We start from the raw sequence: 26,763 nt of genomic DNA on the forward strand, positions 1-26,763 counted from the left end.
CACCACCTTTTTTTAATAAATTTCACTGCAATACCATCCAAACCTGCTGCGTTGCCGGCATTCATCTTCCACAAAGCTTTTAGTAACTACCTGTTCTCTGTTTACCAAACATTTTTTCTAACCCTCTCACTTTGCACACCACCTCGACCAAAACATCCTATATCTGCCACTCTGTCACCAAACATATTCAACAATCCTTCAAAATACTCACTCCATCTCCTTCTCACATCACGACTACTTGTTATCACCTCCCCATTAGCCCCCTTCACTGAAGTTCCCATTTGCTCCCTAGTCTTACGCACTTTATTTACCTCCTTCCAGAACATCTTTTTATTCTCCCTAAAATTTAATGATACTCTCTCACCCCAACTCTCATTTGCCCTCTTTTTCACCTCTTGCACCTTTCTCTTGACCTCCTGTCTCTTTCTTTTATATATCCCCCACTCATTTGCATCTTTTCCCTGCAAAAATCGTCCAAATGCCTCTCTCTTCTCTTACACTAATAATCTTACTTCTTCATCTCACCACTCACTACCCTTTCTAATCAACCCACCTCCCACGCTTCTCATGCCACAAGCATCTTTTGCGCAATCCATCACTGCTTCCCTAAATACATCCCATTCCTCCCCCACTCCCCTTACCTCCTTTGTTCTCACCTAATGATTAGACTTCCCTCCAGTTGCACCTCTCAGCACATTAACATCCAAAAGTCTCTCTTTCGCGCGCCTGTCAATTAACACGTAATCCAATAACGCTCTCTGGTCATCTCTCCTACTTACATACGTATACTTATGTATACAGTGGTTATGATACAGTGGTTAAATTGATGAAAACTACTATTGACATTTGCGTAAATAAATTATACATTTCCCTTTTTCCATAGCCAGAGGTTGAACCATTATGTGACATTCATTTGATTTGTCATTTTATTTCCAGCTATAAGTTTCAGTTTTCTAAATTATTTCTTATATATTTCATATATATATATATATATATATATATATATATATATATATATATATATATATATTATATTCAAACTTGTTCGCTGTTTCCCGCATTGGCGGGTCAGCAACAGAAACAGACAAAGAAAAGCCTCACTCACTCACATCCATTTTCTGTCATGTGTTATGCACTAAAACCACAGTCCCATATCCACAACCAATCCCCACAGACCTCACCTTGGCTCCCCACCAGCTGCTTCATATGCCCTGGAACAGTCCAATGACAGCAAGTCATCCCCTGTATAATACATTAATTGAATTCACTCTGTCCCAGTTACACTTTTTTTTTTTTTTAATTTTCCAAAGGAAGGAACAGAGAAGAGGTCCAGGTGAGGATATTCCCTCAAAGGCCCAGTCCTCTGTTCTTAACGCTACCTCGCTATCGCGGGAAATAGCGAATAGTATGAAAAAAAAAAAAAAATATATATATTATATATATATATATATATATATATAATATATATATATATATATATATATATATATATTATATATATATATATATATATATATTTATATATATATATATATATATATATATATATATATATATATATATATATATATATATATATATATATATATATATATATATATATATTTTGCTTTCAGAGATAATGTTCTCGACTTCCACACATTCTTCAAGGCTCCCAGGATTTTCGCCCTCTCCCCCACCCTATGATCCACTTCCGCTTCCATGGTTCAATCCGCTGCCAGATCCACTCCCAGATATCTAAAACACTTTACTTCCTCCAGTTTTTCTCCATTCAAACTTACCTCCCAATTGACTTGACCCTCAACCCTACTGTACCTAATAACCTTGCTCTTATTCACATTTACTCTTAACTTTCTTCTTCCACACACTTTACCAAACTCAGTCAACAGCTTCTGCAGTTTCTCATATGAATCAGCCACCAGCGCTGTATCATCAGCGAACGACAACTGACTCACTTCCCAAGCTCTCTCATCCCCAACAGACTTCATACTTGCCCCTCTTTCCAAAACTCTTGCATTTACCTCCCTAACAACCCCATCCATAAACAAATTAAACAACCATGGAGACATCACACACCCCTGCCGCAAAACTACATTCCCTGAGAACCAATCACTTTCCTCTCTTCCTACACCTACACATGCCTTACATCCTCGATAAATACTTTTCACTGCTTCTAACAACTTGCCTCCCACACCATATATTCTTAATACCTTCCACAGAGAATCTCTATCAACTCTATCATATGCCTTCTCCAGATCCATAAATGCTACATACAAATCCATTTGCTTTTCTAAGCAAAAATGGGTATGTTTGAAGGAATAGTGGTTCCAACAATGTTGTACGGTTGCGAGGCGTGGGCTATGGAGAGAGTTGTACGCAGGAGTTGTGCTGGAAATGAGATGTTTGAGGACAATGTGTAGTGTGAGGTGGTTTGATCGAGTAAGTAACGTAAGGGTAGGAGAGATGTGTGGAAATAAAAAGAGCGTGGTTGAGAGAGCAGAAGAAGGTGTTTTGAAACGGTTTGGGCACATGGAGAGACTGAGTGAGGAAAGATTGACCAAGAGGGTATATGTGTCGGAGGTGGAGGGAACGAGGAGAAATGGGAGACCAAATTGGAGGTGGAAAGATGGAGTGAAAAAGATTTTGTGTGATCGGGGCCTGAACATGCAGGAGGGTGGAAGGAGGGCAAGGAATAAAGTGAATTGGATCGATGTGCTATACCGGGGTTGACGTGCTGTCAGTGGATTGAATCAGGGCATGTGAAGCGTCTGGGGTAAACAATGGAAAGCTGTGTAGGTATGTATATTTGCGTGTGTGGACGTATGTATATACATGTGTATGGGGGTGGGTTGGGCCATTTCTTTCGTCTGTTTCCTTGCGCTACCTCGCAAACGCGGGAGACAGCGACAAAGCAAAAAAAAAAAGAAAAAATAAATTTTTCTTTTAAACTATTTGCCATTTTCCGCGTTAGCGAGGTAGCGTTAAGAACTGAGGACTGGGCCTTTTTTTGGAATATCCCCGCCTGGCCCCCTCTGTTCCTTCTTTTGGAAAATTAGAAAAAAAAGCGAGAGGGGAGGATTTCCAGCCCCCCGTTCCCTCCCCTTTTAGTCGCCTTCTACGACACGCAGGGAATACGTGGGAAGTATTCTTAATCCCCTATCCCCAGAGATAATAATATATATATATATATATATATATATATATTTTTTTTTTTTTTTTTTTTTTTTTTTTTTTTTTTTTTTATACTATTCGCCATTTCCCGCGATAGCGAGGTAGCGTTAAGAACAGAGGACTGGGCCTTTGAGGGAATATCCTCACCTGGCCCTCTTCTCTGTTCCTTCTTTTGGGAAAAAAAAAAAAAAAAAAAAAAAAAAAAAAAAAAAAAAAGAAAGAATACTTCCCACGCATTCCTCACGTGTCGTAGAAGGCGACTAGAGGGGACGGGAGCGGGGGGGCCAGAAATCCTCCCCTCCTTGTATTTCAACTTTCTAAAATGGGAAACAGAAGAATGAGACACGCGGGAAGTGCTCATCCTCCTCGTAGGCTCAGATTGGGGTGTCTAAATGTGTGTGGATGTAACCAAGATGTGAAAAAAGGAGAGATAGGTAGTATGTTTGAGGAAAGGAACCTGGATGTTTTGGCTCTGAGTGAAACGAAACTCAAGGGTAAAGGGGAAGAGTGGTTTGGGAATGTCTTGGGAGTAAAGTCAGGGATTAGAGAGAGGACAAGAGCAAGGGAAGGAGTAGCACTACTCCTGAAACAGGAGTTGTAGGAGTATGTGATAGAATGTAAGAAAGTAAGTTCTAGATTAATATGGGTAAAACTGAAAGTTGATAAAGAGAGATGGGTGATTATTGGTGCATATGCACCTGGGCATGAGAAGAAAGATCATGAGAGGCAAGTGTTTTGGGAGCAGCTGAATGAGTGTGTTAGTGGTTTTGATGCACAAGACCGGGTTATAGTGATGGGTGATTTGAATGCAAAGGTGAGTAATGTGGCAGTTGAGGGAATAATTGGTATACATGGGGTGTTCAGTGTTGTAAATGGAAATGGTGAAGAGCTTGTAGATTTATGTGCTGAAAAAGGACTGATGATTGGGAATACCTGGTTTAAATATATATATATATATATATATATATATATATATATATATATATATATATATATATATATATATATATATATATATATATATGTATATTATCCCTGGGGATAGGGGAGAAAGAATACTTCCCACGTATTCCCTGCGTGTCGTAGAAGGCGACTAAAAGGGAAGGGAGCGGGGGGCTGGAAATCCTCCCCTCTCGTTTTTTTTTTCTCTTTTTTTTTAATTTTCCAAAAGAAGGAACAGAGAAGAGGGCCAGGTGAGGATATTTCCTCAAAGGCCCAGTCCTCTGTTCTTAACGCTACCTCGCTGTCGCGGGAAATGGCGTATAGTATGAAAAAAAAAAAAAAAAAATATGTATATATATATTGGACAATCACATGTTTGCCAAATGGCGTCCTAGTTTCGTCTCTTCGATGTGTATCAACTGACTGTTATATTCCTCTCTTGTGTCTCCCCTGATGATGTGATTATTACTCGAGAGTGCACTTGGGAACTTTTCGTGATTCATTTTTCCCGTGGACTCATAGGAATATATATATATATATATATATATATATATATATATATATATATATATATATATATATATATATATATATATATATATATATATATATATATATATATATATATATATATATATATATATATATATATATATATATATATATATATATATATATATATATGGATCTGGAGAAGGTATATGATAGAGTTGATAGAAAGGCTCTGTGGAAGGTATTAAGAATATATCGTGTGGGAGGCAGGTTGTTAGAAGCAGTGAAAAGCTTTTATCGAGGATGTAAGGCATGTGTACGTGCAGGAAGAGGGGAAAGAGATTGGTTCTCAGTGAATATAGGTTTGCGGCAGGGATGTGTGATGTCTCCAGGGTTGTTTAATTTGTTTATGGATGGGGTTTCTAGGGAGGTGAATGCAAGAGGTTTGGAAAGAGGGGGAAGTGTGCAGTCTGTTGTGGATGAGAGAGCTTGGGAAGTGATTCAGTTGTTTTTCGCTGATGATACAGCACTGGTGGCTGAATCGTATGAGAAACTGCATAAGTTGGTGACTGAGTTTGGTAAAGTATGTGAAAGAAGAAAGCTGAGAATAAATGTAAATAAGAGCAAGGTTATTAGGTACAGTAGGGTTGAAGGACAAGTCAATTTGGAGGTAAGTTTGAATGGAGAAAAACTGGAGGAGGTGAATTGTTTTAGATATCTGGGAGTGGATTTGGCAGCGGATGGAACCATGGAAGCGGAAGTGAATCATAGGGTGGGGGAGGGGGCGAACGATATGGGAGCGTTGAGGAATGTGTGGAAATCGAGAACATTATCTCGGAAAGCAAAAATGGGTATGTTTGAACGAATAGTGGTTCTAACAGTGTTATATGGTTGCCAGGCGTAGGCTATAGAAAGAGTGTTGCGGAGGAGGGTGGATGTGCTGGAAATGAGATGTTTAAGGACAATATGTGGTGTGAGGTAGTTTGATCGAGTAAGTAATAAAAGGGTAAGAGAGATGTGTGGTAATATGAAGAGTGTGGTTTGGAGAGCAGAGGAGGGTGTTTTGAAATGATTTGGTCACATGGAGAGAATGAGTGAGGAAAGATTGACCAAGAGGATATATGTGTCAGATGTGGAGGGAACGAGGAAAAGTGGAAGACCAAATTGGAAGTGGAAAAATGGAGTGAAAAAGATTTTGAATGATCGGAGCCTGAACATGCAGGAGGGTGAAAGGTGTGCAAGGAATAGAATGAGTTGGAACGATGTGGTTTACCGAGGTCGACGTGCTGTCAATGGATTGAACTAGGGCATTTGAAGCGTCTGGGGTAAACCACGGAAAGTTTTGTGAGTCCTGGATGTGGAAAGGGAGCCCTGGTTTCGGTGCATTATTACATGACAGCTAGAGACTGAGTGTGAACGAAGGTGGCGTTTGTTGTCTTCTCCTAGCGCTACCACGCGCACATTCGGGGGAAGAGGGGTTGTTATTTCATGTGTGGCGAAGTTGGCGACGGGAATGGATAAGGGCAGACAGTATGAATTATGTTCATGTGTATATATGTATAAGTCTGTGTGTATATATATATGTATACGTTGTGTTGTATAGGTATGTATATGTGCGTGTTGGACGTGTATGTATATACATGTGTATATGGGTGGGTTGGGCCACGCTTTCGTTTGTTTCCTTGCGCTGCCTCGCTAATGCAGGAAACAGCAACAAAGTGGTTTCAGAAGTGGTAGAGGATGTGTGGATCAGGTGTTTGCTTTGAAGAATGTATGTGAGAAATACTTAGAAAAGCAAATGGATTTGTATGTAGCATTTATGGATCTGGAGAAGGCATATGATAGAGTTGATAGAGATGCTCTGTGGAAGGTATTAAGAATATATGGTGTGGGAGGAAAGTTGTTAGAAGCAGTGAAAAGTTTTTATCGAGGATGTAAGGCATGTGTACGTTTAGGAAGAGAGGAAAGTGATTGGTTCTCAGTGAATGTAGGTTTGCGGCAGGGGTGTGTGATGTCTCCATGGTTGTTTAATTTGTTTATGGATGGGGTTGTTAGGGAGGTAAATGCAAGAGTTTTGGAAAGGGGCAAGTATGAAGTCTGTTGGGGATGAGAGAGCTTGGGAAGTGAGTCAGTTGTTGTTCGCTGATGATACAGCGCTGGTGGCTGATTCATGTGAGAAACTGCAGAAGCTGGTGACTGAGTTTGGTAAAGTGTGTGGAAGAAGAAAGTTAAGAGTAAATGTGAATAAGAGCAAGGTTATTAGGTACAGTAGGGTTGAGGGTCAAGTCAACTGGGAGGTGAGTTTGAATGGAGAAAAACTGGAGGAAGTGAAGTGTTTTAGATATCTGGGAGTGGATCTGGCAGCGGATGGAACCATGGAAGCGGAAGTGGATCATAGGGTGGGGGAGGGGGCGAAAATTCTGGGGGCCTTGAAGAATGTGTGGAAGTCGAGAACATTATCTCGGAAAGCAAAAATGGGTATGTTTGAAGGAATAGTAGTTCCAACGATGTTGTATGGTTGCGAGGCGTGGGCTATGGATAGAGTTGTGCGCAGGAGGATGGATGTGCTGGAAATGAGATGTTTGAGGACAATGTGTGGTGTGAGGTGGTTTGATCGAGTGAGTAACGTAAGGGTAAGAGAGATGTGTGGAAATAAAAAGAGCGTGGTTGAGAGAGCAGAAGAGGGTGTTTTGAAGTGGTTTGGGCACATGGAGAGGATGAGTGAGGAAAGATTGACCAAGAGGATATATGTGTCGGAGGTGGAGGGAGCAAGGAGAAGAGGGAGACCAAATTGGAGGTGGAAAGATGGAGTGAAAAAGATTTTGTGGGATCGGGGCCTGAACATGCAGGAGGGTGAAAGGAGGGCAAGGAATAGAGTGAATTGGAGCGATGTGGTATACCGGGGTTGACGTGCTGTCAGTGGATTGAATCAAGGCATGTGAAGCGTCTGGGGTAAACCATGGAAAGCTGTGTAGGTATGTATATTTGCGTGTGTGGACGTATGTATATACATGTGTATGGGGGCGGGTTGGGCCATTTCTTTCGTCTGTTTCCTTGCGCTACCTCGCAAACGCGGGAGACAGCGACAAAGTATAAAAAAAAAAAAAAAAAAAAATATATATATATATATATATATATATATATATATATATATATATATATATATATATATATATATATATATATATATATATATATATATATATATTCTTTCAAACAATTCGCCATTTCCCGCATTAGCGCTTTAGCGTTAAGAACAGAGGACTGGGCCTTTGAGGGAATACCCTCACCTGGCCCAATTCTCTGTTCCTTCTTTTGGAAAATTAAAAGAAAACGAGAGGGGAGGATTTCCAGTCCCCCGGTCCCTCCCCTTTTAGTCGCCTTCTACGACACGCAGGGAATACGTGGGAAGTATTCTTTGTCCCCTATCCCCAGGGAAGATATATATATATATATATATATATATATATATATATATATATATATATATATATATATATATATATATATATATATATTTTTTTTTTTTTTTTTCCAAAAGAAGGAACAGAGAATTGGGCCAGGTGAGGGTATTCACTCAAAGGCCCACTCCTCTGTTCTTAACGCTACCTCGCTAATGCGGGAAATGGCGAATAGTTTGAAAGAAAAGAAAATATATATATATATATATATATATATATATATATATATATATATATACACATATATATATATATATATATATATATATATATATATATATATATATATATATATATATATATATATATATATATATATATATATATATATATATATATAGATGTACAAAATTCATACTGACTGCCTTTATTCATTCCCATCGCCACCCCGGCACACAAGAAATAATAGCCCCTCCCCTCACATGTGCGCGAGATACCGCTAGGAAATGACAACAAACGCCACATTCGTTCACACTCAGTCTCTAACTGTCATGTATAATGCACCGAAACTACAGTTCCCTTTCCATATCCAGGCCCCCTCAGAAATTTCCATGGTTTCCCCCAGACGCTTCACATGCTCTGGTTCAATCCATTGACAGCACGTCGACCCCGGTATACCGCATCGTTCTAATACACTCTATTCCTTGCACACCTTTCACCCTCCTGCATGTTCAGCCCACGATCACTCAAAATCTTTTTCACTCCATCTTTCCATCTCCAATTTGGCCTCCCACTTTTCCTAGTTCTTTCCACCTCTGACACATAAATCCTCTTTGTCAATCTTTCCTCACTCATTCTCTCCTTCTGACCAATCCATTTCAAAACACCCTCTTCTTCTCTCTCAACGACTCTCTTTCTATTTACACATATCTCTCTTGCCCTATTATTACTTACACGATCAAACATCTCATTTCCAGCACATCCACCCTCCTCCGCACAACTCTATCTATAGCCCACGCCTCGCAACCATATAACATTGTTGGAACCACCATTCCTTTAAACATACCCATTTTTGCTTTCCGTGACAATGTTTTCGACTTCCACACATTCCTCAACACTCCCAGAACTTTTGCCCCCTCACCGACCCTATGATTCGCTTCCGCTTCTATGGTTCCATCAGCTACCAAATCCACTCCCAGATACATAAAACACTTTACTTCCTCCAGTTTGTCTCCATTCAAACTTACCCCCCCAATTGACTTGTCCCTCAACCTTACTGTACCTAATAGCCTTGCTTTTATTCACACGCCTTGCCAAACTCAGTCACTAGCTTCTGCAGTTTCTCACAGGAATCAGCCACCAGTGCTGTATCATCAGCGAACAACAACTGACTCACTTCCCAAGCTCTCTCATCCACAACAGACTGCATACTTGCCCCTCTTTCCAAAACTCTTGCATTTACCTCCCTAACAACCCCATGCATAAACAAATTAAATAACCATGGAGACATCACACACCCCTGCCGCAGACCAACATTCACTGAGAAGGAATCACTTTCCTCTCTTCCTACACGTACACATGCCTTACATCCTCGATAAAAACTTTTCACTGTTTCTACCAACTTGCCTCCCATACCATATATTCTTAATACCTTCCACAGAGCATCTCTATCAACTATCATATACCTTCTCCAGATCCATGAATGCTACATACAAATCCATTTGCTTTTCTAAGATTTCTCACATACATTCTTCAAAGCAAACACCTGATCCACACATCCTCTACCACTTCTGAAACCACGCTGCTCTTCTCCAATCTGATGCTCTGTACATGCCCTCACCCTCTCAATCAATACCCTCCCATATAATTTCCCAGGAATACTCAACAAACTTATACCTCTATAATTTAAGCACTCACCTTTGTCCCCTTTGCCTTTGTACAATGGCACTATGCAAGCATTCCGCCAATTCTCAGGTAGCTCTCGTAAGATTCTTTTCTCAATCCAGGAGTCATTTGTGGTGCTTGAAGTTGTACTCTCTCCATCTGTTTACGTCTTCATTGAAGTACAGTCACCAAAATCAAACATAACATTCAAGATGGCGATGCCCCAGTAGAATAGCTGGAATGACCGACGATGATTTCCCAGGACTAGCACTTGAAAGCCTTAAATATGATGATGAGAATTTTGTTCATCCCTTCCTCTGCTTGTGTGTACTGCTCATGTGGCATAAGGTTAACAGAGACTATCACGCTCAGGTATTTTTCCTCATTTCCCTTTTGTACTCTAGTCAGTTACATCCTCCAGTCAGATACATCCTCCAGTCAGATACATCTTTCAGTCAGATACAAACCTCCAGTGAGATACATCCTCCAGTCAGATACATCCTCCAGTCAGAGACATCCTCCAATCAGATACAACCTCCAGTCAGATACAACTTCCAGTGAGATAAATCCTCCAGTCAGATACATCATCCAGTAAGATACATCCTCCAGTCAGATACATCCTCCAGTCAGATACAAACCTCCAGTCAGATACATCCTCCAGTCAGATACATCCTCCAGTCAGAGACATCCTCCAATCAGATACAACCTCCAGTCAGAGACATCATCCAGTAAGATACATCCTCCAGTCAGATACAACCTTCAGTCCGATACATACAGCCTCCAGTCAGATACATCCTCCAGTCATATACAACCTCCAGTCAGATACAACCTCCAGTCAGATATATCCTCCAGTCAGATACATCCTCCAGTCAGTTAAAACTTCCAGTCAGATACATCCTCCAGTCAGCTACATCCTCCAGTCAGTTAAAACTTCCAGTCAGATACATCCTCCAGTCAGATACATCCTCCAGTCAGTTAGATCCTCCAGTCAGTTATATCATCCAGTCAGATACAACCTCAAGTCGGTAACAACCCCCATTCAGATACAACCTCCAGTCAGTTACATCCTCCTGTCAGTTACATTCTCCAGTCAGGTACAACCTCCAGTCAGATACATCCTCTGGTCAGAGATCTTCTCCAGTCACATGCAGCCTCCAGTCAGATACATCCTCCAGTCATATACAACCTCCAGTCAGATACAACCTCCAGTCAGATATATCCTCCAGTCAGAGACATCCTCCAGTCAGTTACATCCTCCAGTAAGATACAAACTCCAGTCAGATATATCCTCCAGTCAGAGACATCCTCCAGTCAGTTACATCCTTCAGTCAGATACAACCTCCAAGCACTTACAACCTTTGGTCAGATACATCCTCCAGTCAGTTAAAACTTCCAGTCAGATACATCCTCCAGTCAGCTACATCCTCCAGTCAGTTAAAACTTCCAGTCAGATACATCCTCCAGTCAGATACATCCTCCAGTCAGTTAAGACCTCCAGTCAGATACATCTTCCAGTCAGATACAACCTCCAGTCAGTTAAAACCTCCAGTCAGATACATCCTCCAGTCAGATACAGCCTCGAGTGATATACATCCTCCAGTCAGATACAGCCTCGAGTGATGTACATCCTCCAGTCAGATACAACCTCCAGTCAGATACATCCTCCAGTCAGAAATAATCTCAAGTCAAATACAACCTCCAGTCAGGTGCAACCTTCAGTCAGGTACATTCGCCAGCCAGGTAACAACCTCCAGTCAGGGACATTCTCCAATCAGAGACGTCCTCCAATCAGATAGAACCTCCAATTAGATACAACCTCCAGTCAGAAACAGTCTCCAGTCAGATACAACCTCCAGTCAGATACATCCTCCAGTCAGGTACAACCTCCTGTCAACTACATCCTCCAGTCAGGTAAAACCTCCAGTCAGATACATCCTCCAGTCAGGTACATCCTCCAGTCTGGTACGACCTTCAGTCAGAGACAACCCTCAGCCAGTTACATCCTCCAGTCAGATACAACATCCAGTCAGATACAACCTCCAATCAGATACAGCCTCCACTCAGATACATCCTCCAGTCAAGTACAACCTCCAGTCAGATACATCCTCCAGTCAGGTACATAGTCAGGTACATCTTCCCGTCAGATGCATCATCCAGTCAGTTACAAACTTCAGTCAGATACATCCTCCAGTCAGATACATCCTCCAATCAGATACATCCTCCAGTCAGATACTACCGCCATTCAGTTACATCCTTCAGTCGGATACATCCTCCAGTCAGATGCAATCTCCAGTTAGATACATCCTCCAGTCAGAGACATCCTCCAGTCAGGTACATCATCCATTTAGGTGCAACCTCCAGTCAGATACATCCCCCAGTCAGGTACAACCTTCGGTCAGCGATATCCTCCAGTCAGGTACAACCTCTAATCAGATACATCCTCCAGTCAGTAACATCCTTCAGTCAAATACATCCTCCAGTCAGCGACATCCTCCAGTCACGTAGATCCTCCAGTCAGATAAAATCTCCAGTCAGGTACAACTTCGAGTCAGTTACAACCTTCAGTCAGAGACGTCCTTAAAGTCAGATACATCCTCCAGTCAATTAGATCCTCCAGTCAGGTATATCCTCCAGTCAGATACAATCCCCAGTCAGTTACAACCTCCACTCGAAGTCGAAAACATTCTACAGTCAGAAACATCCTCCAGTCAGACACAAACTCCAATCAGGAACATCTTCCAGTCAGATACATCATCCTGTCAGTTACAACCTCCAGTCAGATACATCCTCCAGTCAGTGACATCCTCCAGTCAGATACAACCTCCAGTCAGGTACAACCTCCAGTCAGATACAACCTCTAGTCAGATACATCCTCCAGTCAGGGGCATCGTCCACTCAGATACAACCTCCAGTCAGGTACACCCTCCACTCAGTTACAACCTCCAGTCAGTTGCAACATTCAGTCAGGAACAACCTTTAGTCAGTTACATCCTCCAGTCAGATACATCCTCCAGTCAGTTACATCCTCTAGTCATTTATATCCTCCAGTCAGATACAACCTCCATCAGTACAACCATCCAGTAATATACATTCTCCAGTCATATACAACCTTCAGTCAGATACAACCTCCAGTGAGATACGTCCTCCAGTCAGGTACATCCTCCAGTCAGATTCAACCTCCAGTCAGTTATATCCTCCAGTCAGATACATCCTCCAGTCAGATACAATCACCAATCAGATATATCCTCCTGTCAGATACATCCTCCAGTCAGTTACATCTTCCAGTCAGATACAACATCCAGTCAGATACATCCTCCAGTCAGTTACGACCTCCAATCAGGTACATCCTCCAGTCATTTACATCCTCCAGTCAGATGCATCCTCCAGTCAGGGACATCCTCCAGTCGGTTACATCCTCCGGTCAGATACAGCCTCCATCAGTACAACCTCCGGTCAGATACATCACCCAGTCAGAAACATCCTCCAATCAGATTCAACCTCCAGGCAGATACAACCTCCAGTCAGGTACAACTTTCAGTCAGGTACATCCTCCAGTGAGATACATCCTCCAGTCAGTTACATCCTCTAGTCAGTTATATCCTCCAGTCAGATACAACCTCCATCAGTACAACCAGCGGTCAGATACATCACCCAGTAATATACATCCTCCAGTCACATACACCCTTCAGTCAGATACAACCTCCAGTGAGATACGTCCTCCAGTCAGTTACAACCTCCAGTCAGTGACATCCTACAGTCAGGTACAACCTCCAGTCAGATACAACCTCCAGTTAGATATATACTCCAATCAGTTACATCCTCCAGTCAGCAACAGCCTCCAATCAGAAACAACCTCCAATCAGTTACATCCTACAGTCAGGTACATCCTCCAATCAGATACATCCTCCAGTCAGATACATCCTCCAGTCAGGTACATCCTCCAGTCAGAGACATCCTCCTGTCAGATACAACCTCCAGTTAGTTACATCCTCCAGTCAGATACATCCTCCAGTCAGATACATCCTCCAGTCAGGTGCAACCTCCAGTCAGGTACATCCTCCACTCAGATACAACCTCTTGGTAGATACATCCTCCAGTCAGAGACATCCTCCAGTCAGGTACATCCTCCAGTCAGGTACAACCTCCGCGCAGATACAACCTCCAGTCAGTAGGACCTTCAGACAGATACAACCTCCAGTCAGTTACATCCTCCAGTCAGGTACAACCTCCAGTCAGATACAACCTCCAGTTAGATATAAACCCCAATCAGTTACATCCTCCAGTCAGAAACAGCATCCAATCAGATACAACCTCCAGTCAGTTAGATCCTCCAGTCAGATACATCCTCCAGTCAGATACATCCTCCAGTCAGAGACATCCTCCTGTCAGATACAACCTCCAGTCAGATACATCCTCCGGTCAGGTGCAACCTCCAGTCAGGTACATCCTCCACTTAAATACAACCTCTTGGTAGATACATCCTCCTGTCAGAGACATCCTCCAGTCAGGTACATCCTCCAGTCAGGTACAACCTCCGCGCTGATACAACCTCCAGTCAGTAGGACTTTCAGTCAGATACAATATCCAACCAGATTCATCATCCAGTCAGGTTCTTCCTCCAGCCAGTTACATCCTCAAGTCAGAAACATCCTCCAGCCAGGTACATCCTACAGTCAGATACACCCACCAGTCAGTTACATCCTCCAGTCACATACATCCTTCAGTCAGATACAACCTCCAGTCAGATAAACCTTCAGTCAGAAACACACTTCAGTCAGGTACATCCTCCAGCCAGAAACATACTCCAGTCAGAAACATTCTCCAGTCAGTTACAGCCTCCAGTCAGGTACAACCTCCGGTCAGATACATCCTTCAGTCAGGTACAACCTCCAGTCAGATACATCCTCCAGTCAGCGACATCATACAGTCAGATACATCCTCCAGTCAGGTACAACCTCCAGTGACATATATCCTCCTGTCAGAGATATTCTCCAGTCAGAAACATCCTCCAGTCAGTTACAACCTCCAGTCAGGTACAACCTCCGGTCAGTTACACCTCCAGTCATGTACAACCTCCGGTCAGTTACATCCTCCAGTCAGGTACAACCTCCATTCAGATACAACCTCCTGGCAGGTTGAGTATACAAACAAAAAGCTAAGCATATGATTATAAATGGCAGATTGAGCGGTAGTATCGCGCAAATAAATGGTATATATACTATATGGTGGTATAGTACTTGATGGTGCTGGCAGAGCTGGTCATGATACAGCAAGAAACCCTAGGAAAAGAAAAGAAAAGATCGAATATGGTAGCAAGTTTTATGGCAGTGACAGAGTAGATGATGGTGGCAGGGTTGGTGGTGATGGTTGACAACATGTTGGTTGATGGTAGCAAGGTAGGTGGTGATGGCTGAGCACGTGTTGGTTGATAGTAGCAGGGTTGGTGGTGATGGCTGAGCACATGTTGGTTAATGGTAGCATGGTTGGTGGTGATGACTAAGCATATGTTGGTTGATGGTGGCAAGGTTTGTGGTGATGTCTGAGCACATGTTGGTTGATGGTAGCAGGGTAGGTGGTGATGACTGAACACATGTGGGTTGATGGTGGCAGGGAAGGTGGTGATGGCTGAGCACCTGTTGGTCGATGGTAGGATGGTTGGTGCTGATGGCTGAGCACAATGTTGGTTGATGGTAGCAGGGTTGGTGGTGATGGCTGAGCCCATGTTGGTGGATGGTAGCAGGATTGGTGGTGGTGGTTAAGCACATGTTGGTTGATAGTAGCAGGGTTGATGGTGATGGCTGCGCACATGTTGGTTGATGGTAGCAAGGTAGGTGGCGATGGCTGAGCGCCTGTTGGTTGATGGTAGCAAGATAGGTGGTGATGGCTGAGCATATGTTGTTTGATGGTGGCAGGGTTGGTGGTGATGGCTGAGCACATGTTGGTTGACGGTAGCACGGTTCATGGTGATGGCTGAGAACATGTTGGTTGATGGTAGCAGGAATGGTGGTGATGGCTGAGCACATGCTGGTTGATGGTAGCAGGGTAGGTGGTGATGGCTTAGCACATGTTAGTTGATGGTGGCAGGGAAGGTGGTGATGTCAGAGCACATGTCGGTTGATATTAGCGGGGAAGGTCGTGATGGCTGAGCACATGTTGGTTGATAGTGGCAGGGTTGGTGGTGATGGCGGAGCACATGTTAGTTCATGGTAGCAGGATTGGTGGTGATGGCTAAGCACAAGTTGGTTAATGGTGGCAGGGTTGGTGGTGATGGCTGAGGACATGGTTCATGGTAGCAGGTTAGGTGGTGATGGCTCAGCACATGTTGGTTGATGGTAGCAGTGTTGATGGTGATGGCTGCGCACATGTTGGTTGATGGTAGCAGGGTAGGTGGTGATGGCTGAGCACATGTTGGTTGATGGTAGCAGGATAGGTGGTGATGGCTGAGCATACGTTGATTGATGGTAGCAGGATAAGTGGTGATGGCTGAGCACATGTTGGTTGATGGTGACAGGGTAGGTGGTGATGGCGGAGCATATGTTGGTTGATGGAAGCAGGGCTGGTGGTGATGGCTTAGCGCATGTTGGTTGATGGTGGAAGGATTGGTGGTGATGCCTGAGCACATGTTGGTTTATGGTATCAGGGTAGGTGGTGATGGCAGAGCACATATTGGTTGATAGAGACAGGGTAGGTGGTGATAGCTTACCATATGTTGGTTGATGGTAGCGTGGTAGGAGGTGATGGCTGAGCACATGTTGGTTGGTGGTGGCAGGTTAGTTGGTGATGGCTGAGTACATGTTGGTTGATGGTGGCAGGGTTTGTGGTGATGGCTGGGCACATGTTGGTTGATGGTGGCAGGGCTGGCGGTGATGGCTAAGCACAAGTTGGTTGATGGTGGCAGAGTTGGTGGTGATGGCTGAGCACATGTTGGTTGATGCTAGCAGGGTAGGTGGTGATGGCTGAGGACATGTTGGTTGATGGTGGCAGGGTAGGTGGTGATATCAGAGCACATGTCGGTTGACAGAAGCTGGGAAGATGGTGATGGCTGAGCATATGTTGATTGATGGTGGCAAGTTTGGTGGTGATGGCTGAGCACATGTTGGTTGATGGTAGCAGGGTTTGTGCTGATGGCTGAACACATGTTAGTTGATGGTGGTAGGGTTGGTGGTGATGGCTGAGCACATGTTCGTTGATGGTAGCAGGGTTGGTGGTGATAGCTGAACACATGTTGGTTAATGGTAGCAGGGTTGGTGGTGATGTCTAACCACACGTTGGTTGATGGTGGCAGGGTTGGTGGTGAAGGATGAGCACATGTTGGGTGATGGGTTCAGGGTAGGTGGTGATGGCTGAGTACATGCTGGTTGATGGTAGCAAGGTAAGTGGCGATTGCTGAGCACATGTTGGTTGATGGTCGCAGGGTAGGTGGTGATGGCTGAGCACAAGTTTGTTGATAGTAGCAGGGTTGGTGGTGAGGGTGGAGCACATGTTGGTTAATGGTAGAAAGGTTGGTGGTGATGGCTAAGCACATGACTGTTGATGGTGGCAGGGTTGGTGGTGATGGATCAGCACATGTTAGTTGATGTTAGGAGGGTAGGTGGTGATGGCTGAACACATATTGGTTGATGGTGGCAGGGGAGGTGGAGATGGCTGAGCACATGTTGATTGATGGTAGCAGGGTAGATGGTGATGGCTGAGCACATGTTGGTCGATAGTAGCAGGGTTGGTGGTAATGGCTGACCACATGTTGGTTGATGGTAGCAGGATTGGTTGTGATGGCTAAGCACATGTTGGTTGATAGTAGCAGGGTTGATGGTTATGGTTGCGCACATGTTGGTTGATGGTAGCAAGGTAGGTGGTGATGGCTGAGCACATGTAGGTTGATGGTAGCAAGATAGCTGGTGATGGCTGAACATATGTTGGTTGATGGTGGAAGGGTTGGTGGTGATGGCTGAGCACATGTTGGTTGACAGTAGCAGGGCTGATGGTGATGGCTGAACACATGTTGGTTGATGGCAGCAGGATTGGTGGTGATGGCTGAGCACATGTTGGTTGATGCTAGCAGGGTAGGTGGTGATGGCTGAGGACATGTTGGTTGATGGTGGCAGGGTAGGTGGTGATATCAGAGCACATGTCGGTTGACAGAAGCTGGGAAGATGGTGATGGCTGAGCATATGTTGATTGATGGTGGCAAGTTTGGTGGTGATGGCTGAGCACATGTTGGTTGATGGTAGCAGGGTTTGTGCTGATGGCTGAGCACATGTTAGTTGATGGTGGTAGGGTTGGTGGTGATGGCTGAGCACATGTTCGTTGATGGTAGCAGGGTTGGTGGTGATAGCTGAACACATGTTGGTTAATGGTAGCAGGGTTGGTGGTGATGTCTAACCACACGTTGGTTGATGGTGGCAGGGTTGGTGGTGAAGGATGAGCACATGTTGGGTGATGGGTTCAGGGTAGGTGGTGATGGCTGAGTACATGCTGGTTGATGGTAGCAAGGTAAGTGGCGATTGCTGAGCACATGTTGGTTGATGGTCGCAGGGTAGGTGGTGATGGCTGAGCACAAGTTTGTTGATAGTAGCAGGGTTGGTGGTGAGGGTGGAGCACATGTTGGTTAATGGTAGAAAGGTTGGTGGTGATGGCTAAGCACATGACTGTTGATGGTGGCAGGGTTGGTGGTGATGGATCAGCACATGTTAGTTGATGTTAGGAGGGTAGGTGGTGATGGCTGAACACATATTGGTTGATGGTGGCAGGGGAGGTGGAGATGGCTGAGCACATGTTGATTGATGGTAGCAGGGTGGATGGTGATGGCTGAGCACATGTTGGTCGATAGTAGCAGGGTTGGTGGTAATGGCTGACCACATGTTGGTTGATGGTAGCAGGATTGGTTGTGATGGCTAAGCACATGTTGGTTGATAGTAGCAGGGTTGATGGTTATGGTTGCGCACATGTTGGTTGATGGTAGCAAGGTAGGTGGTGATGGCTGAGCACATGTAGGTTGATGGTAGCAAGATAGCTGGTGATGGCTGAACATATGTTGGTTGATGGTGGAAGGGTTGGTGGTGATGGCTGAGCACATGTTGGTTGACAGTAGCAGGGCTGATGGTGATGGCTGAACACATGTTGGTTGATGGCAGCAGGATTGGTGGTGATGGCTGAGCATATGTTGGTTGATGGTAGCAGGGTAGGTGGTGATGGTTGAGCACATGTTAGTTGATGGTGGCAGGGTAGGTGGTGATGTCAGAGCACATGTCGGTTGATATTAGCGGGGAAGGTGGTGATGGCTGAGCACATGTTGGTTGATGGGGGCAGGGTTGGTGGTGATGGCTGAGCACATGTTAGTTGCTGGTAACAGGATTGGTGGTGATGGCTAAGGACAAGTTGGTTGATGGTGGCATGGTTGGTGGTGATGGCTGTGCACATGTTGGTTCATGGGAGCAGATTAGGTGATGAGGGCTAAGCACATGTTGGTTGATGGTAGCATTTTTAATGGTTATTGAATATGTTGGTTGATGGTGGCAGGGTTAGCGGTGATGGCTGAGCACATGTTGGTTGACGGTAGCAGGGTTGATGGTGATGGCTGAGCACATGTTGGTTGATGGCAGCAGGATTGATGGTGATGGCTGAGCACATGTTGGTTGATGGTAGCAGGGTAAGTGGTGATGGTTGAGCACATGTTAGTTGATGGTGGCAGGGTAGGTGGTGATGTCAGAGCACATGTCGGTTGATATTAGCGGGAAAGGTGGTGATGCTTGAGCACATGTTGGTTGATGGTGGCAGGGTTGGTGGTGATGGCTGAGCACATGTTAGTTGCTGGTAACAGGATTGGTGGTGATGGCTAAGGACAAGTTGGTTGATGGTGGCAGGGTTAGTGGTGATGGCTGAGCACATGTTGGTTCATGGGAGCAGATTAGGTGATGAGGGCTAAGCACATGTTGGTTGATGGTAGCAGGTTTAATGGTGATGGCTGCGCACATGTTGGTTTATAGTAGCAGAGTAGGTGGTGATGGCTGAGCACATGTTGGCTGATGGTAGTAGGGTAGGTGGTGTTGGCTGAGCATACGTTGGTTGATGGTAGCAGGATAGGTGCTGATGGCTGAGCACATGTTGGTTGATGGTGGCAGTATTTGGTGGTGATGGCTGAGCATATGTTGGTTGATGGTAGCAGGGTTGGTGGTGATGGCTGAACACATATTGGTTCATGGGAGCAGATTAGGTGATGATGGCTAAGCACATGAGCACATGTTGGTTGATGGTAGTAGGGTAGGTGGTGTTGGCTGAGCATACGTTGGTTGATGGTAGCAGGATAGGTGGTGATGGCTGAGCACATGTAGGTTGATGGTGGCAGGGTTGGTGGTCATGGCTGAGAATCTGTTGGTTGATGGTAGCAGGGTTGGTGGTGATGGCTGAGCAAATGTTGGTTGATGGTGGGAGGATTGGTGGTGCTGCCTGAGCACATGTTGGTTGATGATGGCAGGGTTGGTGGTTATGGTTGGGTACATGTTGGTTGATGGTAGCAGGGTGTGGTGATGGCTGAGCACATGTGGTTGATAGTAGCAGGGTTGTGGTATGGCTGACCACATGTTGGTTGATGGTAGCAGGATTGGTGTGAGGCTAAGCACATGTGGTTGATGTAGCAGGGTTGGTATGGTGGCAATGTTGTTGATGGTACAGGTGGTGGTGAGGTGAGCACATGTGGTTATGTAGCAGTAGTGTGATGCTGAATATTTGGTGATGGTGGAAGGTTGGTGGTGATGGCTGAGCATGTGGTTGAGTGCAGGCTGTGTGATGGCTGAACACATGTTGGTTGATGCAGCAGTGGTGGTGATGGCTGACAATGTGTGATGTACGGGTAGTGGTGATGGTTAGCATGTTAGTTGATGGTGGCAGGGTAGGTGGTGATGTGAGCACATGTCGGTGTATTAGCGGAGTGGTGATGGCTGAGCAATGTGTTGATGGGCAGGTGGGTGGCTGAGCACAGTAGTGTGGTACAGGTGGTGGTGATGGCAAGACAGTTGTTGATGGTGCAGGTTGTGTGATGGTGCACAGTTGGTCATGGGAGCAGATAGGTGTGAGCTAGCATTTGGTTATGGTAGCATTTTATGGTATTGATAGTTGTATGTGCAGGTAGGTAGCTGAGCACATGTGTTAGTAGCGGGATGGTGCTGACCATGTGGGAGGTTGGATGCTGAGCTGTTGGTTGAGTAAGTAGTGGTATGTGACAATGTATTGGCGGAGTGTGTGTAGCATTGTGTAGGAGGTAGCGAGCACTTGGTTGGGTGCAGTTGGGATGTGAGCATGTTGTTGTGTACAGTGGTGGAGTAGACAGTTGTTGAGGTGCAGGTTGTGGTCTACACATGTTGTGGCATGGTGTGAGTAGCAGTGGTGATGTGATAGTATGCTGCATTGTTATAGCAGGAGGTAGGCTGACATGGTGAGTAGGGTAGGTGTGCTGCAGTTGGTTGAGTCAGGTGTGTGACTGACATTTGTTGATGTGCGTGTGGTGAGGCTTGGAGCATGACTGTTGATGGTGGCAGGGTTGGTGGTGATGGCTGAGCACATGTTAGTTGATGTTAGGAGGGTAGGTGGTGATGGCTGAACACATATTGGTTGATGGTGGCAGGGGAGGTGGAGATGGCTGAGTACATGTTGATTAATGGTAGCAGGGTAGATGGTGATGGCTGAGCACATGTTGGTCGATAGTAGCAGGGTTGGTGGTAATGGCTGACCACATGTTGGTTGATGGTAGCAGGATTGGTTGTGATGGCTAAGCACATGTTGGTTGATAGTAGCAGGGTTGATGGTTATGGTTGCGCACATGTTGGTTGATGGTAGCAAGGTAGGTGGTGATGGCTGAGCACATGTAGGTTGATGGTAGCAAGATAGCTGGTGATGGCTGAACATATGTTGGTTGATGGTGGAAGGGTTGGTGGTGATGGCTGAGCACATGTTGGTTGACAGTAGCAGGGCTGATGGTGATGGCTGAACACATGTTGGTTGATGGCAGCAGGATTGGTGGTGATGGCTGAGCATATGTTGGTTGATGGTAGCAGGGTAGGTGGTGATGGTTGAGCACATGTTAGTTGATGGTGGCAGGGTAGGTGGTGATGTCAGAGCACATGTCGGTTGATATTAGCGGGGAAGGTGGTGATGGCTGAGCACATGTTGGTTGATGGGGGCAGGGTTGGTGGTGATGGCTGAGCACATGTTAGTTGCTGGTAACAGGATTGGTGGTGATGGCTAAGGACAAGTTGTTTGATGGTGGCATGGTTGGTGGTGATGGCTGTGCACATGTTGGTTCATGGGAGCAGATTAGGTGATGAGGGCTAAGCACATGTTGGTTGATGGTAGCATTTTTTATGGTGATTGAATATGTTGGTTGATGGTGGCAGGGTTAGCGGTGATGGCTGAGCACATGTTGGTTGACGGTAGCAGGGTTGATGGTGATGACTGAGCACATGTTGGTTGATGGCAGCAGGATTGATGGTGATGGCTGAGCACATGTTGGTTGATGGTAGCAGGGTAAGTGGTGATGGTTGAGCACATGTTAGTTGATGGTGGCAGGGTAGGTGGTGATGTCAGGGCACATGTCGGTTGATATTAGCGGGGAAGGTGGTGATGCTTGAGCACATGTTGGTTGATGGTGGCAGGGTTGGTGGTGATGGCTGAGCACATGTTAGTTGCTGGTAACAGGATTGGTGGTGATGGCTAAGGACAAGTTGGTTGATGGTGGCAGGGTTAGTGGTGATGGCTGAGCACATGTTGGTTCATGGGAGCAGATTAGGTGATGAGGGCTAAGCACATGTTGGTTGATGGTAGCAGGTTTAATGGTGATGGCTGCGCACATGTTGGTTTATAGTAGCAGAGTAGGTGGTGATGGCTGAGCACATGTTGGCTGATGGTAGTAGGGTAGGTGGTGTTGGCTGAGCATACGTTGGTTGATGGTAGCAGGATAGGTGCTGATGGCTGAGCACATGTTGGTTGATGGTGGCAGTATTTGGTGGTGATGGCTGAGCATATGTTGGTTGATGGTAGCAGGGTTGGTGGTGATGGCTGAACACATATTGGTTCATGGGAGCAGATTAGGTGATGATGGCTAAGCACATGAGCACATGTTGGTTGATGGTAGTAGGGTAGGTGGTGTTGGCTGAGCATACGTTGGTTGATGGTAGCAGGATAGGTGGTGATGGCTGAGCACATGTAGGTTGATGGTGGCAGGGTTGGTGGTCATGGCTGAGAATCTGTTGCTTGATGGTAGCAGGGTTGGTGGTGATGGCTGAACAAATGTTGGTTGATGGTGGGAGGATTGGTGGTGCTGCCTGAGCACATGTTGGTTGATGATGGCAGGGTTGGTGGTTATGGTTGGGTACATGTTGGTTGATGGTAGCAGGGTTGGTGGTGATGGCTAAGCACAAGTTGGTTGATAGTGTCAGAGTTCGTGGTGATGGCTGAGCACATGTTGGTTGATGGTAGGAGGGTAGGTGGTGATGGCTGAGCATATGTTGGTTGCTGGGTTCCGTGTAGGTGGTGATAGCTGAGCACATGTTAGTTGATGCTAACATGGTAAGTGGCAAATGCTGAGAACATGTTGGTTGATGGTAGCATGTTAGGTGGTGATGGCTGAGCACAAGTTGGTTGATAGTTGCAGGGTTGTTGGTGATGGTGGAGCACATGTTGTTTAATGGTAGCAGGGTTGGTGGTGATGGCTAAGCACATGATTGTTGATGGTGGCAGGGTTCGTGGTGATGGATCAGCACATGTTGGTTGATAGTAGCAGGGTAGGTGGTGATGGCTGAACAAATGTTGGTTGATTGTGGCAGGGGAGGTGGTGATGGCTGAGCACATGTTAGTTGATAGTAGCAGGGTAGATGGTGATGGCAAAACACATGTTGGTTGATAGTAGCAGGGTTGGTGGTGATGGCTGAGCACATGTTGGTTAATGGTAGCAGGGTAGGTGGTGATGACTAAGCACATGTCGGTTGATGGTGGCAAGATTGGTGGTGATGGCTGAGCAAACGTTGGTTGATGGTAGGAGGGTAGGTGGTGATGGCTGAACACATGTTGGTTGATGTTGGCAGGGTTTGTGCTGATGGCTGAGCACATGTTGGTTGATGTTAGCAGGGTTGGTGGTGATGGCAGAGAAAATTTTGGTTGATGGTAGCAGGGTAGGTGGTGATGGCTGAGCAAATGTTGGTTGATGGTACCAAGATTGGCTGTGATGATTCAGCACATGTTGGTTGATGGTAGCAGGGTTGATGGTGATGGTTGCGAATATGTCGGTGGATGGTGGCAGGGTAGGTGGTGATGGCTGAGCACTTGTTGGTTGGTGGTAGCAGGGTTGGTGGTGATGGCTGAGCACATGTTGGTTGATGGTAGCAGGGTTTGTGCTGACGGCTGAGCACATGTTGGTTGAAGATAGCAGGGTTGGTGGTGATGGCTGAGCACATGTTGGTTGCTGGTAGCAGGGTTTGTCCTGATGGCTGAGCACATATTGGTTGAAGGTAGCAGGGTTGGTGGTGATGGCTGAGCACATGTTGGTTAATGGTAGCAGGGTCGGTGTTGATGGCAAAGCATATGTTGGTTGATGGTGGCAGGGTGGGTGGTGATGGCTCAGCACATGTTGATTGATGTAGCACGGAAGGTTGTGATGGATGAACAGATATTGGTTGATGATGGCAGGTGAGGTGGTGATGACTGAGCACAAGTTGGTTGATGGTAACAGGGTAGGTGGTGATGACTGAGTACATGTTGATTAAAGGTAGCATGGTAGATGGTTATGGCTGAGCACATGTTGGTTGATGGTGGAAGGGTTTGTGGTGACGGCTGAGCACATGTTAGTAGAGGGTAGCAGGGTTGGTGGTGATGGCTGAGATCATGTTGGTTGATGGTGGGAGGGTTGGTAGTGATGGCTGAGCACATGTTGGTTTATGGTAGCAGTGTAGGTGGTGATGTCTGAGCACATGTTGGTTGATGGTGGCAGGGTAGGTAGCGATGGCCGAGCACATGTTAGTTGAAGATAGAATGGATGGCGGTGATGCCTGAGCACATGTTGTTTGATAGTAGGAGGGTAGGTGGCGATGGCTGAGCACATGTTGGTTGATGGTGGGAGGGTATGTGGTGATGGTGACCACATGTTGGTTGATTGTAGCAGGGTAGGTGGTGATAGGTGAGTGCATGTTGGTTGATGTTGGCAGGGTTGGTGGTGTTTTCTGAGCACATGTTGGTTGATGGTTGCATGGCTGGTGGTGATGGCTAAGCACAAGTTGGTTGATGGTGGGAGGGTTGGTGGTGATGGCTGAGCATATGTTTCTTGAGTGTAGCAGGGTAGGTGATGATGGCTGAGCACAGGTTGGTTGATGGTAACAGGATTGATGGTGATGGCTGCGCACATGTTGGTTGAATTAACAGGGTAGACGGTGATGGCTGATCACATGTTGGTTGATGGTAACAGGGTAGGTGGTGATGGCTGAGCATATGTTGGTTGAGGGTGGCACGGTTGGTGGTGGCTGAACATATGTTGGTTGTTGGTAGCAGTATTGGTGGTGATGGCTGAGCGTATGTTGATTGATGGCGGCAGGGTTGGTGGTGATGGCTACGCACATGTTGGTTGAATTAACAGGGTAGGCGGTGATGGCTGATTACGTTGGTTGATGGTAACAGGGTAGGTGGTGATGGCTGAGCATATGTTGGTTGAGGGTGGCATGGTTGGTGGTGGCTGAACACATGTTGGTTGTTGGTAGCAGTAGTAGTGGTGATGGCTGAGCACATGTTGGTTCATGGTGGCAGGGTTGGTGATGATGGTTGGGAACATGTTGGTTGATGGTAGCAGGGTTGGTGGTGATGTCTAAGCACATGTTGCTTGATGGTGGCAGGTTTGGTGGTGATGGCTGAGCAAATGTTGATTGATGGTGGCAGGGTAGGTGGTGATGGCTGAGCACATGTTGGTTGATGGTACTAGGGTATTTGGCGATGGCTGAGCACATGTTGGTTGACGGTAGCAGGGTAGGTGGTGATGGCTAAGCACATGTTGGTTGATGGTAGCAGGGTAAGTGGCGATGGCTGAGCATATGTTGATTGATGGTAGCAGGGTAGGCGGTGATGGCTGAGCACTTGTTTTGTTGATAGTAGCAGGGTTGATGGTGATGGCGGAGCATATGTTGGTTAATGGTAGTAGGGTTGGTGGTAATGGCTAAGCACATGTTTGTTGATGGTGGCAGGGTTAGTGGTGATGGATCAGTACGTTTCTTGATGGTAGCAGAGTAGATGGTAATCGTTGAACACATGTTGGTTGATGGAGGCAGGGAAGGTGGTAAATGCTTAACACATGTTGGTTGTTGGTAGCATGTTGATGGCTGAGGACATGTTGGTTGATAGTAGCAGGGTTGGTGGTGATGGTTGAGCACATGTTGGTTAATGGCAGCAGGGTAGGTGGTGATGGCTAAGCACATGTTGGCTAATGGTGGCAAGGTTATTGGTGATGGCTGAGCACACGTTAGTTAATGGTAGGAGGGTAGGTGGTGATGGCTGAGCACATGTTGGTTGATGTTAGCAGGGTTTTTGGTGATGGCTGAGCACATGTTGGTTGATGGTTGCAGGGTACGTGGGGATGGCTGAGCACATGTTGGTTGATTATAGCAAGACTGGTGGTGATGGTTGAGCACATGTAGGTTGATGGTAGCAGGGCTGATGGTAATGGCTGCGAACATGTTGGTAGATGGTAGAAGGATAGTTGGTGATGGCTGAGCACATGTTGGTTGATGGTAGCAGGGTAGGTGATGATGGTTGAGCACATGTTGGTTGATGGTAGCAGGGTAGGTGGTGATGGCTGACCACATTTTGGTTGATGGTGGCAGGGTTGGTGGTGATGGTTGAGCTCATG

Source organism: Panulirus ornatus, chromosome 31 (genome assembly GCF_036320965.1).
Source record: "Panulirus ornatus isolate Po-2019 chromosome 31, ASM3632096v1, whole genome shotgun sequence".
Taxonomy (NCBI): Eukaryota; Metazoa; Arthropoda; class Malacostraca; order Decapoda; family Palinuridae; genus Panulirus; species Panulirus ornatus.